Source organism: Meleagris gallopavo, chromosome 6 (genome assembly GCF_905368555.1).
Source record: "Meleagris gallopavo chromosome 6, MGAL_WU_HG_1.1, whole genome shotgun sequence".
NCBI classification, from domain to species: Eukaryota; Metazoa; Chordata; class Aves; order Galliformes; family Phasianidae; genus Meleagris; species Meleagris gallopavo.
This window is the reverse complement of record NC_139409.1, coordinates 48,810,156-48,826,085: the sequence shown is the minus strand read 5'-3', so window position 1 is coordinate 48,826,085 and position 15,930 is coordinate 48,810,156. Positions and strand designations below refer to the sequence as shown.

Genomic DNA, 15,930 nt, shown 5'->3' with positions numbered 1-15,930 from the left:
GGGCTTAATTTGCACAGCACTTAAATATTGGACTCTGTGCATCAATGCACTCCTCTTCAAATACTGTAGGTAAACACATTTTCTCCCTATTTAAGGCTGAAGCACTCAGCACACATTTAGCTGAGCCGAATCCTCCCTTTTGAATACCTTGATAGGTCCACTGGAGGGCAAAATTAATACTTAATTGAATCTCACAGTCATCAAAATAATCAATACTTTTTTATTATTTATTCTTTACAGTCTGTTGACTGTTTCAAACCTCTGAGGGAATGGTGGAAAGGATTCATGGCTTTGAAACACTGTCATTTAACAAGGTAATTTTCAGTGGGGCATTAGGGGTTGTGAAACATATAATAAAACAAAAATGGTGGCTTATAATAGGAAGAAAGAAAAGAATTATATTTCTGCCATCTAACAAAACAGGATAAATAAAAAAGCAAGTGCAGGGAGAGGGAGAAAGGAGGGGGGAGAGGGAGAGAAAGACTGGCTTTTGAAGGGTTTTATCATATCAAGAGCAGAGCTGAGCTTTCATAATGCTGACATTTCTCATCCTGACAATCCTAAACAAGTGGAAAGGATGAGATCGCAGATATCATCTTTCATCACATTCCCCAGCTTAAGAACCAACATGACAGCTTCTCTCCCCTTTACACTGTTAATTACTAAATAAAATACTGCTCTCTGTCAGCATTAGATTATTGCAGATAGCAACCACAAACATTACTCCATTGTTTTGTTTGGCTTTTTTTTTTTTTTTTTTCCCTCTAAACCAATGATACCTACCTTGAACTCTTCAGAAAATAAATTGGGCTTGTGTCTACATATTGTAAATATATGAAACATAATCAATTTAATCAATGCGGTCAATCCATGTTATTGTCAGGCTAAATTGCTGGTGATTTATTAACATTTCATTTACTGTATTTATCAGCCAGCAACAATCTGAACATTTCTTAGATGATTCTGGGGAGGAAAAGGAGTTAACAGATTTCTTTTACAAACGCTATAAAAGCCTCTCTGACTGCTTTCCCTCATATTCATAATAAATTATGGACAAAGTCATACATACACAAAGTGTGTGTACATGTGTGTTGTTTTCATATGCTATATAATGCATTTTTTTTGCAGATTTTCTAGCTTAAGGTCACTGTGAACACAGTATTGTTCAAAGTCGGGGCTGATGCCCTTGGTTCCAGTCATCCAAAATGAATTGCAAGTATGATTCCATTGCAAATGTGAATCAGGAGAAAATTTTACCCCGTTCATTAAAGTACTTTGGGGAGAGAACTATTCCCGTTCACAAACTTACACTGCTAATCTGAGGACTAGCAGCAATTTAATGGAGGATGCTGCATCAGTAGGACTCTAGATTAAATTCTCAGCTGCCGAATTTTGAAGTTGAATGCATGAAAAAATGGGAGGAAGAGAAACACAGGAAACGTTACAGCACTGGAAGAAATTTCACCCCTTAGATATTAGTGAATTCCCAGCAATAGGGCTGGGATTTTACCTGTTATGTACATCAACGATTTGACCTCATCTGGAATACTTTGCTTATTTCTGGTTAGAAATGAGCTAAGAAACCTAATAAAGATACATCAGAAAGATGTGCAGCAAGAACGATAAAAAGATTGAAAGGACTGGGAACATCTATCTGACAAAAGTGAGTAAGAACAAGCATGATCAAAGTATACAAAATAACAAACAGTGCAGAGAAAACGTAGATCGGGAACTATTCACCCCGTCTCATCTGATAAGAAAAAAGAGGCCTCCGTCCAAATGGACAAGTCAGAATAATCTAAAGCCTTGGAACTCACTGCTGCGGGATATTTCTGAGACCTGCACCACAAGCTTGACAGTCTCCTAACAGTGAATTTAAAGTGGCTTTACAGACACAGAGCGAAGGACAGCAAAAACTGGCGTGTGAGCTGCTGCCCCAACTCAGACTGTAGCAGTGCCTGTAGTTAACCGCCAGAGTAGCCTCATTTCAGATGGGGAATGACTGACAACTTCCTCCGAAAGCAGACAGATTGCATATTCTCTAAATTTCTAGTTACATGAAGGCTAAATAAATCATTAAAATGATGGGTTCAGAGAAAGCGTTTCCTTCAGAAACATGCTTGGGCATTTTTTAGTCCAGGTTCTCTCAGGGCCTTCGGAAGAAGAAGCTGTTGTCAGAGTAGCCAGCTGCAGGCCCAGCACTTTCCTCTCCTCCTAGAAGAGGGTGAGTCAAGGCCGAGAATCGCATGTGCTTTTTTTGCATATAATCTCCTCAGAATTTGCTCTCACCCCTGGGGATGTCTGTGGATCAGACATTTTGGAAAGTGAAAAAGATCAGGTTGTAGGTCACAGTGCAACACTGTAACTTCCATTAATCAACGTCCATGCCAAAGTTTTAGCTTTTCGTACACAAAATTAGGAGTCTAAGAATGCATAAAAACCAGCAAGATGAACTTTGTGAAAAGGGATATCTGCTTTAAGCAGAAGGAAGGGTACGTAAAAGGCATACATTTTAGATAGCATTACAATGATAAGAACTAAGTTCTTGTTCCAGGAAAACTAAGGCATTACAATCCCCTTATTCAAAATAGAGCTGTAAACACCACATATGTAGGGACAAATTTTACACGGATCTCTTGCAGGTACTCATATAACTTGTCATCCATTTCTTGTCCATCTCACACTGCTATTACCAGGCTTGCCTGTTTTCCATGAGCTTCTGCTGACAGCTCTGTGCAGCACGGGGCCCTCCCTGCTGCGTCTCTCCCCAAAGGGCAGTTTGCACCTGCTGGAATTCAGCTGCTGTACCTCTGCTCTGCTCTCCCTCTCCCAGGCTTCACCAAGCAGGTGGGCTTCATTTGCCAGGAAAAATCAGAAGGATTTGCAAATGCAAATTGCAACTCTGGTCACCCAGCCTATTGTAAAAGTCCAAACCTTTACTTTCCTCATCTTTGCAGCACCATGCAAAGTGCAGAGAACATTTAGCAGTGTGTTAAAAGCTTTGCCTCTGCACTTCAAGGGTAAAGGTGCAGTTTCTAAGCAAAACTATTTAGTAATCAGAGAGCTTTTACAGAAAACTATATGGTTTTGTGTGAAATATGCCCTAGGCAGAGATCTAAAAATGGGACTTCAAGCTACTTTTATCCTTAACGCAAGATTTGTGTGATGATAGGCTTTGTAAAGACTCTGTGCACTGCTTTAGGCATTGGGCTAAATTTTGTAGTCACTGCACCCACAAACATTGCCAGTTTAAATTTAATTATGCTTTTTATTTTAATAAAAAAAGTGAAAGAGAGATCCTTTGTTTTGCTTCTTTTTAGTTCACCCTTAGTTTGAAATCACTTCATTTCTCTGGCCTAAACATATTTTAATTTTCTGGCACCCACCCCAACCCCAATTAAATGAAATAAATCTTCTCCTCCTCTAGGATTCTAGTCACGCACAGAATTCTGTTCGGGACATACAGACGCTGTCTGTTGGAACAATCACTCCAATTATGCTACCAGTAAATAGAAAAAAGTATATACACTATTCAGGCATTAGAGTGGTTTATTTTTAATTGAGACAGACTACCATCATAACCTTGGGAAAAGCTGTTTTAAGGCATAACTTAGAGCTTTTGAGTGAGGAATACATTTAAAATCTCTACTAGGAAACGATCGGTTTTATTTGTGCCAAATGCTAGTGAAATTTAGGATTGCATTTTGCCTTGGTCCTCTTAGGAGCTAGTCCTTCTTTGGCTGTCTTATTGCTTCTAGAGGCATTCAAATTTTTTCATCAACAAAGACTTCTAGTGGGCAACTTTCATTCTTTCATCTTTAAACATTGTTTTATGTACTGCCACTGCTGTGCCCATATTTCCATCCCAATCTATAGATAGTGTGGTTTACGCAACCTACTTCGAATCAGAATTCAGACCCCTGCCAGCCTCTGACCATTGCTACCTGCTGACTGTCATTTCTCCAGAAAAGTTAGAGAAAATGTTCTCCTTGTCTTCCCAGCCATCTGCACCACTATCCTTAAATGGATGTTTCTGTAATGAAAATAAACAAGGCTGTTGATATGTGATCATTGATCTCCCTTCACTGCTTTGATAGCGTACTTGTATTTACTGCATTACATATTTACTTATATTACCTGTATTACTCATATTCAACTTACTAAAATACTCCGTATTGCCGCCCTTCTCCTTACAGCAAGAAGCTAATACATCGCAAACTCTTCTCACTCAATATAAATATTATCACAAAAAACAGTCTCCACTTCTCTTCGGCTAGAACTGTATTTATCTCCTCATGAAAGTCTCTGTAGTGGAAAAGATAGTTCTGTTCTGTTCCCTTTTCTCAATGCTAGTTTGACTTTAGAAATCGTATTTCTTTGGTGATATTCATCTTCACACCTAATAGCTAGATTGCAGCTAAAAAGGAGCACTCTCGAGTTAAAAACGATGTTGTAAAAGAAGTAGCCATGGCGCAATTATACACATATTAACAAATCTGCACTTCATGTAACAACTTAATTTGGAAAGTTAGGGAGACTATCGCTACCCACGGTGCCTTCTTTCACTTAAATGCTCTTTTCAGGTTAGTCAGAGATGGTCTTCTTTTATTTTCTTTATTTCATTTCCTCTGAAAGTTGAAAAGGTTAGTGCTGCTTAATGTAACAGCTTCTGACAGAAACTGTGTTTTTACAAAACTCATAAAGGTTTTAATTGTAGCTTTAGGAATCTTTTTTTAAAAAGTCATGTTGTTATTGTTTTATTATTTGTTTATTTATTAAGAAAAACTACATGGCAATGTCCCTTGAATGGCTATGTCCTCAAATTTGAATACTACTTCAACATAGTTAATTTAAGTCAAACAAAAATTCCTCAGTAGACATAACTCTGTACTGAACCATTTATTTTCCTTAATGAAAAAATTTCCCATGTTTCTTGCATCTAGTAGGAGTAAGCTGAAAAATTCACAAGAAAGTCCTCACCTACGTGCTGGTAGGGTTGCTCTGCAGCACTCTAATAGGAAGCTTCAGCATGGAAATATAGATACAACAAACAGCAATAACAGACTACGTCACAATTTTACTTTATTGGGTTTGTTGCCGTAAACATAGCCCTACTAGCTTCACGCAGCAAGTCATGATGTATGCTTTAAACATTCAAAAAGGGTAAAGGAATTTGGTTTTAGCATGTACAACATGAGAAGTAACTATTTCACCAGCAACTGCAATCAGGAAATAAACAAACAAATAAATAAATAAATAAATAAATAAATAAATAAATAAATAAATAAATAAATAAATAAATAAATAAAACCATTGCTGGCATGAAACCAAAGCATAGAAGTTTTACTCTAAATGTTGCTTTAGAGTTAGTAAACTTAAGACTTCTGATCCAATTATTAAGCTGATACAACAATTATTTGCTCCTGCTGTGGCAAAGCATTTCACCTGCAAAGTCTTCTACCATGTACAGAGTGAAGTGACATAACTGTCATCTATTAATTCTAGGTTAACAGGAGTCCTCTCGGGCCTTTGCCAGAATACAATGATCTTCCTTTTAAATGACATGTTGCTTAGTGGAAAGGAACTTGTTCATCAGTGGATGCGTTGTAGAAGTATGTATGCATCCACAGGTCAAGAGACAGAGACACTACTACTCTGAGAGGCTACTGTGTTCACAATAAATGATAGCACACAGCCAAGAGAAATAAGTCTTGAAATGGTGAGATAAAGCAGTCTTCTAGCTGTTTTAGCCATACCAAAGCAGACGATTTTTAAGACATCAGAAGATCAGGCTCTGTAGATCATGACAGGACAAGGGTGGAACAATATGGAAGGAGGAGCCCTCAAGAAACTTACCCATCCTATTACTTTTCTGCCATCTGACCTCCTAAAGGAGTAGATCATATAGGAGAGCAAGTAAATTCAGAATTAAAAGAAACCCCCAATCAATAAGCAAGTTTCATCATAGTGAGGAATTGCCACCTCTATCAGCTCTGTTCCGGAGGGAGCTGTGCCAAAAATAAGGAGCCCTCCATTGAATTGTAAATCTATAAGAATACCCAGGATTTTCTAAAATTTGTATATGGTGAGGCCAACTTTCCAAAGAACTTGAAAAAATTTCTATTACAAAACAGAAGAATCAAATGCATTAAAACTTTTCTGCAAATGCCAGTCTACATTAATATAATAAACATATTGTAGCTGTCTAGAGGATCTTTCAGATCAAAATGAAAACTTTTTATTTATCTTGAAAAATATTTCATACTAGGTTGTTCTAATCTCCACAGCAACCACACAAAGCACGCATGATTCTACTTGCCAAATTATCTTCACACAAGTGTTTGTTTACTAGCCTGCCAGTCTGACAGCCTGTTGTTGCTAATATTAACGCATTTTCAGTTTTGAGAGGGCCTTAAACACAAAGCTTTTTTGGGTCTCATCCTCTCTCCACCCAATCTTATGACTTATTTTAAAGATCCATACAACGACCATAGCATCCCTTCATCAAGACAATCCTGCTCTCCACAGGTAAGAAAAAGGACATATAAGGCCTCTGGAACTAAGAAATGCAATAAGGTACCTCGTGGGATGCTGGTAGTTCTGTGTTACTTCCAGTTTCTTCGTTTTGGTTTTGTTCTTTAACTAAAAGATTGTTTCCTGGGATTGCCACCACTGCTGCTGCTCTGGAAGTCATACCTCTGATTTTTTTATGTTGGACCACAACGTCAGAGGTGGATGTTGATCGTGTGGCACAGGAGGCTGAGCCTTCCCACCAACATTCCATTACATTTTGTTACCATGAGAAAGACAGAAGCAGAGGGGCAGTCTGACATGGACTTCATCTGAAGTAAAGGTATGGACCTGGATTTCTCCATGCAGAAAAAATGGCATCCATTGACATCCATCAACACTTGCTGAATGCTTATGGAAACCAAGCAGTGGATGTGAGCACAGTGAGGCGGTGGCTGGTGCATTTCAGCAGTGGTGATTGTGGATGACCTCTGCTGGCACATATTTTTACAAGTGCGGCATGCAGGCTTTTGTTCATTGCTAGCAAAAAGGTATAGCTAATGCTGGTGACTAAGTTAAAAACTAGTGTTTAGTAGATGAGAATTTGCTCTATCAAATGGTGTTATTGTGCTCTTTGTATCTGTCGTAGCTTCCACGGAAATAAATAGGAGCATTACTTTCTCAGTGACCTACGTAACTTGGTAGGTTTTGTCTATGTCTGTGCACACCAGAAGGAGTTTTAGAGAAGAAAAATCCAGAATTCAGTTAAAATTATTTTCTTTTAGAAACTAGCACATTGTAACCACACCAAAACTTAAAAGTAACTTTTGAATGTTGGTCACGTATGAGAGAGAAACTTGACTAGGCAGTTAAAAAGGGACTCAGCAACTGAAGAAGACTCTTGTTAGCTAAAGGAAAAATGTTTTACCTCACATTTCTGGATTTACACAGGATTTACAAGTTGCAAAACAAAGAAAACATTAAGTTGAATTTCAGAAAAAAGAAAAATCACAGCATGGTTAAACAGTGACTCAACTCAGCAGTTAATTTAACCTCATACACAAAGTAGAAAAACGGAAATCAAGTTCCATCTGTAGATGTAGATGGAACAGACCTGGCCGTATCAAGAAAGTAACTTTGTCTTCAGCTGGGTCTCATCTCTCACCACGAATTCCATGAAAGACACACAAAGCAACACCTTCTAAAGAAAATTTGTTGAAACAGCGACATATCAGTTCTAGTACAGTGAAGCAAACTTTCCTAATATATATATATATATATACTTTTTTCGCTGAAGATTTTTAAAGTGCTTCTAATTCCAGTTTCATCCATCTCTATGCTTGAATGCAACTTCAAACATCACTTACAATCTGTAACACAATGCACTGTTATAACCCAAAGCAGTTTAGGAATTGGGCATATATTATTTCCTTTTGGAAATAAGGATACAATAAACAACCATAATACACATCAGGCAGGTCAGATTTTGACCAGAATATCACACCTAAAATTGCTGAGGTATCTCTTTTTGAGTACAAAAATTGTTTTGCCAATCTGAGGCCAGTCAGGAGGCCTGCCTTGAATTACCCTCCCTGGACAACACTGAAGACTTCCAAAACCCAAATCCAAATCTAGGACAACTCCAGCATTGTTTTATATGTTATGTAATTAACAAGGCCATCAGCTGTTAGATATGCTTTTGTCCTGCTTCATCCTTCTTGCCTTAATACAGCATATTTGAATTTTAGAGACAAAGATGGAAAATGGCTTCTCTTGTCCTACATCCCACGGAAAGAATAGCCAGCAGGACAAGGGGAGCGATGGTCCTTCTGTACACAGCCCTGGCAAGGTCACGCTTCGAATACTGAGTTCAGTTTTGAGCCCCTCACTACAACAAGGACATTGAGTTGCTCAAGTATGTGCAAAGGAGATTAATGTAGGTGGAGAAAGGCCTAGAAAACAAGATGAGGTGCAACTGAGGGAAAGGGGGCTGTTTAGTCTAGAGAAGAGCAGGACAAGAGGAAAGAGACTTCAGCACTCTCTATTCGTGACAGGAGGTTGCAGTGGGGAGGATGCCAGTCCCTTTTTTCAAGTCTCATATGACAAGATGAGAAGAAATGGCCTTAAGTTGCATCAAGAAATAATTAGGTTAGACATTAAGGAGAATTTCTTCACGGAAAGCATGGTCCGTTAATGGGACAGGCTGCCCAAAAAGATCTTTAGGAGACATGTGGACATGGTAGTAAGGAACATGGCTTAGTGGTGGGACTCTGTAGGTCAGACGGATGGCTGGACTTAATGATCTTGAAGGTCTTTTTCAACCAAAACAATTCTATGATTTTTACTGGTAACGCAACTTCTAGAGGCATGCTCTCAGATTTACTGCCCTCTATCTCCTTTCATCTTCCCTACATGCAGTGCCCATCCAGTAAAGAAACTGAAAGCTTTGCCAGAAAGGAGCCTCACAAATTCAAACAGTCTCCTCTTTTTTCTTTTTTCCAGATACCAGAACACGCACTGCAGTAAGACATCCAGCTACCAGCTCAAGAGGAAGAATGCCAAATCACTTTTCCTATAGCTCTCTTACAATGAGCTCATTTGATAAGAAAATCTGCTGCTACAATAGCTAAACATACTTTATAATACCACAAATGTCACAGATCAGTAATTTTAGGAGTTTTGCTTAGTTTTTCATATTTTGATGTCTTTTGCACTTATAAACAAGTGCATTTTTTTAATCGTTCCAGAAGATATTTCGGGATACTCTTCTTCTTGCCAGGCCTTCATCAACACCTAAGTATCACACAGTTCTTTTCACAGAGTAGATCTTAATATATTAATCTCTAAATGAATACATTCCAACTTCAGTATGCCCTTAATTATCACATAGCTTCACAGTTCTGAAAAAATCCGCACAAGGACTTGGTTTTCTTTAAGTTGAAGCCCAAATGGTGCCTCTCCTTTTGTCAATGACTTTAACCTGGAAGATGCAAGTATACTTAAGACACTCAACGTTTCATTCATTATTCTAGTGTAGGATAAGTCACACACCACACATCATACTAGCATTACATGTTAGGCATACAGGAGGATCACTTCAATTCAGAGCATTTTTTCTCTTTAATGCTTCACAATAGGAAAACAGCATAACACCAATCATTCTAATCCAGTTACTATAACTGGTGCTATCAGTAGACAATGACAAGCATTTCTCAGATCCGCTAGCATTTTGTTACATGGACAATTCTATCCCTTATTATATATTGTTTATTTTGTTGTGTTGGCTTTGTTTTGTTTTTTGAACAGTTGCCATGCAATTATTTGTCAATAGCTTCCTTTTACTTTGTAAAGAAACTCCTCTTAAGCAAGCAATATTTTAGGGAAGAAAACCTGATCATGGTTAAAAATAATAATAATAAATAAAAGAGCATGCATCTACACCAATACTTCCTGTTCCTTGTTCTTGCTTTTTGCAAACTGGTGAACACTCTAGGATGCTCAGTTTCACCCTTAAAGAATAACTATCACTGCTCCTTAGAAAGCACAGTCACAAATACCATTGACTCCTTCTGCTTCAAGAGCAGAAAAATGTTATTATCATGTATATGTGTGTATATGCATAGAGATGTGGCAGTTTTAAATACACAAAACATATACACACATACATTTATACACACACAGGACTGTACATAACCAGTGAAGCCATTTGGATTGATGCCATCTGCTTCAGCAGGCGCTAATGGAGAATTTCCTGCTTGAAGAATCACTGGGATCTAGACAAGGGCCCTGATCTTGGTGTCACTGAAATCAGTAACTTCCACCGGAAGTCCTAAAAGTAGCTAAATTTCTTCAAAAATGTAAATTTCTTCAAAAATAAGTTACTTTTCAACTTTCTCCAAACCTACCGTATTACTTTTTAAAAGTAATAAAAACACTTTTGAACACATAGTTTGAAAAAGACAAGAATGAGAGACATAGCATAATTGGCAGTGGTTTTGTGCTTTGTTGTTTTTATTTTTTTATTTTTAATATAAAGGATTACAAAAAGAATGTACTAAAGATTTACAAATAGGAACAACATTGGAAAACGTGTTTGGAAACACAAGTATCTATATAAAAATAGAAAGAGACACTAATAGCTTCCAAGAGTTCAAAAAAGTTACAAGAGTGTAATGATAAAAATGCAGAACAGAATAGAGGTTTTATCTAGATCTCACATAATCTTTTTTCTTTCTTTTTTCTCCAAAAATTTTCTTCATACATCATTCAAATAGAATGAAATGTTATATGTGGTGTACACATGTTTGAAGAACTGCTTGGTTATAACTTCGCTTTTACTTCTACAAAAAAAAAAATCTAATTCCTGTGCCTATGTATGTAATTAGTTTTCGTTTTTTTTCCTTTTGCTTTTTGGAGGTTTGGGGTTCTTTGTTTTTTTAAACATAAAGGCAGAGTCACTTGAGTTTCTTCCAGCAAGCTTGAGCATCATGTTACAGCTGTGAGAGCACATTAGCATTCAAATCCCTTTCTTCCTCCTGTTACCCATCTTTAAATGACAAACAACCTTCCCTTGGGTGAAAGTTTCCCACCAGGTGATGAGAATAGGAAGCCAGCACCTCAGAGGCTCAGTTTTGCTACTAACCTTCTGTGCATCTTCTGACCAAATCATTCAATCTCTATTCTGTTGAACAGATTTGCAGAAGAGCAATGCAAAGCCATCCATTCTAACCATTAAGTGTTCCTGTGAAAATGTGTACATTAATCTACCCTACACCTACACCCACCTAGCCCCAACCATCACATAGCCTTATGGCTGAAGTTTTTAGCTTGCCAATCTGTTGATCTTGAAAGTAAAAATCAAAGAGACTTAGGCAAGAACCAACTCAACGTAGCTAATTTTGAGGTGGATAAAACAAATCACTTAAAAAAAAAAATCACACTTTTTCCCTTGTTTGCAGTTTGGACCAGATTCATATTCACAGCATTATATCATTCCCATTTCCTTTTACCCATGTTTACTTCATCTATTTATTTTGTGCATTATAAATATTTCTCAGCCCTATGGCATCTAAATGCTTAATTGCAGCCTTTCATCTCTGTGTTTCCATGTGGCTAGGTAGTCCTCAGAATTCACATGGATATTAAAATGTTCTCTTTGGCCATGAAATCAAGTTGGTGGGCAATTACTTCAATATGATACCTTATATGAACTTAACATCTTGTCTTCACGTTAAACATTGTAAATCAATGAAATTATACTGTAGCCACTGACAACACACACAGTTTTGCCTGATTGATATCCCATTACTGCAACAGCAGCCACAATAGTTTAGGAGAAAGTTCTTTCTTCCATAAGAACATGCTGTAAGTAGGACATGTTAGAAAGCAGGACGATAATGCCACTTAAGTGACTATTACAAAGTATTTGCCAGTTTACAAGAGAACATGCAGTGTCTTTATACAGAGACATGGTAAAATGTGGCGGCAGGTCCAGCACAGCATCAAATTGCTCACACAAAGAATTGATTCATCTGTGCAAAATAACAGAAGCATTAGACCCTTACCTTGTGATCAACATAACTGGTATGGGATCATTTGTGTGTGCATATCCTAGCACAACACATCTTTCTCATAGAGTATACAAAAATAGCAAAAAAATCAGGAATTGTAACTTCCACATACACACTATTATCTGTCCAGGAAATAGTTTTAAAGTTGAGGGAGGGAAGATTTAGGTTGGACGTCAGGGGGAAGTTCTTTACTATGAGAGTGGTGAGGTGCTGGAACAGCTGCCCAGAGAGGCTGTGGATGCTCTGACCCTGGAGATGTTCAAGGCCAGGTTGGATGGGGCCCTGGGCAGCCTGGTCTAATATTAAATGTGGAGGTTGGTGGCCCTGCATGTGGCAGGGGGTTGGAGATTCATGATCCTTGAGGTCCCTTCCAATCCTGGCCATTCTGTGATTCCACTTCTAACAGATCTTTCCTTTTCTGCTTGTCTTTCCCTTTCAAATCCTAATGGAGCTGAATTTCTGTTGAACTCTTAACTACCTCACGTGGGAAGCCTAGAAACTCACAAGCCTTTAAAGTCTGTTCACAGTACATTTCAAGAAAAAAAATTTAAAAAAAATTAAAAAAGGTAGTTCTAGGTTTAAAGGACAACAAGGATTAAGTACAGAATATCACTTTCATTATATTCTAAAGCCAAGCGTTGTACAGAAAAGAAGTTAATAAAATAAGGAGAAAATCTAAATCCACAATGATTAAAAAAATGTTGGACTGCTTTCCAGTTTTCTAGGATAATACATTAAATGTGAAGAAGCATTGAACTCAGTTCCATGTATCCGTTAAAGAAAAGCTAGCAAAGGGCTATGCTATAACCTACTTAATCAGCAACTCACAAGGGGCTGAGTTGCATTAACATGAACTGCATGCTTAAGTAGCAATTCTCTGGACTTTACCACATCAAAATAAGCCATACATGGTAATTTAAAGCCTTTGTGAATGCAGAAATTTTACACAGCTATATACACAATCCCTTATCCATCCATTGCTCCCCAGCCTGACTCCAGCACAGCAAACGAGAATAAGAAATAATAGGAGGGATCTGACGAGAAATTATTAGCCAGATTATTCAGGTAGACAATTTAACAACAGGGACAGCCGATCACATTACTGGGTTTGTTTTCTGAGCACTTCCAGCCACAGGTTTCTACCAGTTTTTAATCTCTTCTTACAGACATCGGAAAAGAATGAAAAAGTGGATGAATACACAATAACGATGATAATTCTGCCTCTCTTCCTCACAATAATGAAAACAGTTAGGGGGAATGCTTTCAAAAATACCTGGCTCATAGAACCACAGAACAGCCTAGGCTGGAAGTGATCCCAAAATATCATCAGGTTCAACCTTCCACGAGAAGAGGGAGTCTAGATGAGACAATCTAGCACCCTTGTCCAGTTGCATCTTGAAAATCACATCCCTGAGATTCTTTCAGCAATTGAAACCAATGTGCAAAACAAAGATACACAAAACTTACAAGTGACAACATAAATGAACAACACTGACACTAGGCTTTAACTCTGTTTTCAGGGCTCACATAACTGCCCCCAAACAGTCTCATACCATCTGTACAATCTCTTTCTCCTTGTTTAAATGGGGTCTGTATACATCTTCAAGGATCTTCAAGGAAAAGATGACAACATACTGAAAAAGCACTACAAGAAGCCCAAACAGATTTGTTAAATTTATTATAACCGAGGAACTGAACTGCTATGATGAAAATAAAGACGTGTTTATGCTGCAGTTAAATCATGGTTTTAAGATACGATAGTCATTTATCTATATCTGAAGGGTATAAACTGGTTCTTCAAGCATGTAACCCAGCACTAAGTATACATACTGGAATCAATGGGACCACTTATATGATCAGATTTTCTAAGACTGGAGCCCAGCAGAGGTAAACTGCTTAGAAGTTATCACAGAGTTAATTAGAAGGAAAAAGATAAAAAAAACTGACCACAATACATGCAATGAGCATTAAGATGGGGAAAAATAAAACAACAATCTGAAAAGCAAAGGCTTAGATTACAACCTCTTCCTGAAAAAGTAAGTAGGAAGAGTTTCAGTTAGAGATATTTATGTTCAAATGGGCAGAGAAATACACAACACAGAAGTGCACAGTCTTGCACTCTCAGTGTCTGTGGGAAACCAAAGGTCTGTCACGATGAACTGGCTCTTGGTAAAGGAATACTTTTTGCATTACTATCCACTTAAGCATTTTAAAACACAGCACTGCATTGACAGTGAATGCAAAAGTGAGAGCATAGAGGTCTGTGTTTATTTCTAAAAATCTTGCTTAATTTGAAAGCAAACACTGGATACCCTTCCCTTTAAATGCTGCCTCTGCAGACTCAGCCTAGGATCATCACAGTGGGTTCCCTCTGGCCTCATATACCATATTATCTTCATTATGAAATTATGATTCCAGTAGCACCTATTCTAATCCTATTGCCTTCACTAGGCTTCTGCAAATGTAATTTAGCACTTCATTTGAAGGCAATGAGATTGCAAAGGCAGTCTAAAAAGTAGAACATAGTTTATAACATTGCTGATGACCATTTTAGTCTCCCAGTTGGTGTCACAGATACAACACCAGGAAAACGTGACTTTACTTAGTATGCCTGCATACACATTTACACTGATATGTTACTTTTAAGAAAGCTATAATGTGCGTAAGTGTTATAAAGTGAGGTTGCTTTCTCGATAAGCATGATGACTATATGATTTCACTGTCAAGTTTGATTTTTGGGCTCCCTATACTGTTTCAAATCCCATTGATTTGGCTGGCAACGTTTGTTGCCAAAAATATATATATAAAATTAAAAAATAAAAATAAAAAGCCAGATACACTCTGAAGGCCAAAGAGAAAAACTTATGCTAAACTCTAAACTTGGGGAAAACCAGTCAGACAATTCCTACTTGCAACACATGTGGAGGAGAAATGTTTGTGCTCTAAAATTTTTCACTTACAACTAATGTGCCTCTAGTTTCCTCATAGTTCAAGAAATCTTATTATTAACCTGAACATCTTTATACACTGCAAGCATATTTTAAAATTAAAAAAAAAAAGTTGTAAGTCAGTATAGCGAGTTTACATGAAAGAAGTTCCTACTTAGTCAACAATTTGTAGAGAACACGCAATAATCCATATCAAGTAGTGTAGTAACATCAGACTAGATAAGTAGCCCCTCAGAATGCTGACCAGTTATAATGAACAATTCAGATAGGGGAAGGGACAGCAAACCTTGAAAACATGGGAGCTCAAGAAGTCTCCTGCAGATACAGATTTCCAGTCTGTGCATGGAGATTCCAGCCTTCAGGTTTTGCTCTTTGTGGCAAATTTTGAGGGGAAAAAAAAAAAAAAAAAAAAACACACAAAGCAAAGGTAAGCCTCAGTGGACGCAAGTAAAACCAGCAAGCTTCCCAGGCACATGCTTTCAGAGAAAAAGCTGGAGGAATTCCCACCCATTCCCAGTGACCGTACTGCCATCCAGAGGTAGGCTGCTGCTCAGAGGGAGCCAAGCCTTCCTGCATTGGCATGGAGCAAAGCCCTCCCTCCAGTTCACATGGAAGAGTCCAGTTCTCAGGAAGCTGCACAAATGATGAGGCAGTTCAGTTCTGCAAGTTCTAGAGGTTTCTCTACTGCTTATGCCATTGCAAAATAGGGATCTTTTGCAGAATAGCCTCCAAGCAGGTTTTTCCAGTTCAATTTGTCAGATTATTAACTCTGCAATCAGTCTCATTTGTTCAGAAGGGCCAAATGCATGCACAGAATTCTTTGTGTGGAGAATTACTGCCAACTTAAAATAGTAACAGTATTTTTGGGTAATAACCTGAAGAAATTTGGAGAACTTACTGAG

The 15,930-nt window shown here is 37.8% G+C and overlaps 1 protein-coding gene across 1 annotated transcript in view; it reads right to left on the bottom strand.

The window, feature by feature from the left end:
• POU6F2 (POU class 6 homeobox 2) overlaps positions 1-15,930 on the bottom strand; it is a 312,367-nt gene that overhangs the window by 258,437 nt on the left and 38,000 nt on the right. The window lies entirely within an intron of this gene.